We start from the raw sequence: 1784 nt of genomic DNA, 5'->3' as shown, positions 1-1784 counted from the left end.
ATCAGAGCCTTACTCCCCGCAACCCTCAGGGAATCGACCCTCTCGTTCTCCAACACAGAGGCGCTCAGCCGGGGTCCGATCCCCACTCCCACCTGGCACCTCTCATCCTGGGGCAACTCCAGAAAAGGACAAAGTCCAACCGTTCTCCAGCAGCTTGGTTCCAGAGCCCTTGCTGTGCGTGGACGTGAGCCCAACTATATCTAGCTGGTACCGCTCCACCTCCTGCACCAGCTCTTTCCCTGCTAGCGGGGAGCTAGTCTATTGTCTCAGCAAGGCCCCCTGGCCAGCCCGCCGCCCGGTCTACATAGCACCCGACCCCGATGCTTGTCCCTGCAGGGGGTGAGTCCACAGGGTGGCTGCTCTATGCTCCCCTTCTGGGTCTGGCTCTGGGAGGGTTTCCCTGGTCCGGACGAGGTAGCTAAAGTCCGTGGGCTGCTCTCCATCGTGTGGTTTTTTTTTTTTTTTTAACCAATCTTAGCCTGGCTCTCCTCCGACCCCTGTTTGCCTTGGGAGACCCCACCAGGGTTGATGCCCCGGACTACATAGCGCCCAGGATCAACGTTAAGGTGGCGATTCATTGTCATTTATACTTACTGAATTCCAGTTTAATAATGTTACTGAAAAGACAATAACAGTGATGTAATTGTCTTCCATTGCCAAATTCAGACAACGCTGATTAAGATGCAATTAGAATTTCTGCACCAAAACACAGGGTCGTGGTTTCAGAAACCTTGGTTGTGCATGAATCACATAAATCTCTCAGGTCCAAACTGTCACACATCAAAAGAAAGATCAGCGAATACGACCGCCGGCCATGAACCATCACCAGACCCCATCATGAAGGAAAGAGACCCCCAAACCTCTGTGGAATTACTGTATTGAAAACCTGTTGCCTCTATATTACATCGGTATAAAGCAAATCAACTGAGCTTTATTTAAGGGGTGAATAAATATGGAATGGCCGTTGTCTTTGATTAATAATTTTACCTCTGAGTTTCATGAGAAACTATTTCGGCATAATCTTAACGTTCTGCCGTCCCGCGGGCGTCTTTTACTGTACATTCTAGTGTGCCATATGTTTCTGGAAACCTACGATTCTTGTGATTCCAGCTGTAACAGCAGTTACAAACGAGACTTTTGTCAGACAACAAACAAACGACAGCAAAATCACCGATGACTCCTCAAATTGATCCATAACATTCCAACAAACACGACGTTGTTACATCGTAAAGGTCCAATTAAAAATAAATCCCATAAACCCTTTTTTTTTTTTTACCACCTGTTTGGAATCCTCTCAATAAAAACCTGAACCGTACTTAACCCTCGTAATGTCCTCCCGTTTGCCATACACCTGCTGTCCTCTGGGGTCAAAAATGACCCCACCTGGTTTGACTGTTATTTAAAGTATAAATTGTCAATCAAAAGAAGTTGTCACAGGTGATCGTTTTCCCCTGGAGACCTTCATGTCAAGGACAACTCTCATGCCCTGGTTGTTTTCTGACTGCGCACCAGCAGGTTGTCCGGTGTATACTAGCATGTTCCATGCATAGCTGGACCTGGCATTGCGTGCTGCCCATATTTTTTTTATCCCATATTTCCTTGTTTACTATGTACTTTTTGAATGGACAGCAACCTCTGAAGGGGACCAGCTGCTCATCCACAGTCACATCAGTGCTGGATCGAACATCCACGGCAGGAGAGACACCCACTTGTCCCGAACGTCTCCAGTGGGAGCAAGTTTGTCTCGTGCACGGCGACCTTCTCTTGTGTCTTTATCATCAAAT

This window comes from Taurulus bubalis, assembly GCF_910589615.1.
Source record: "Taurulus bubalis genome assembly, chromosome: 11".
In the NCBI taxonomy this organism is placed as follows: domain Eukaryota; kingdom Metazoa; phylum Chordata; class Actinopteri; order Perciformes; family Cottidae; genus Taurulus; species Taurulus bubalis.
The sequence above is the reverse complement of the archived record's forward strand: the minus strand, read 5'-3'. Positions refer to the sequence as shown.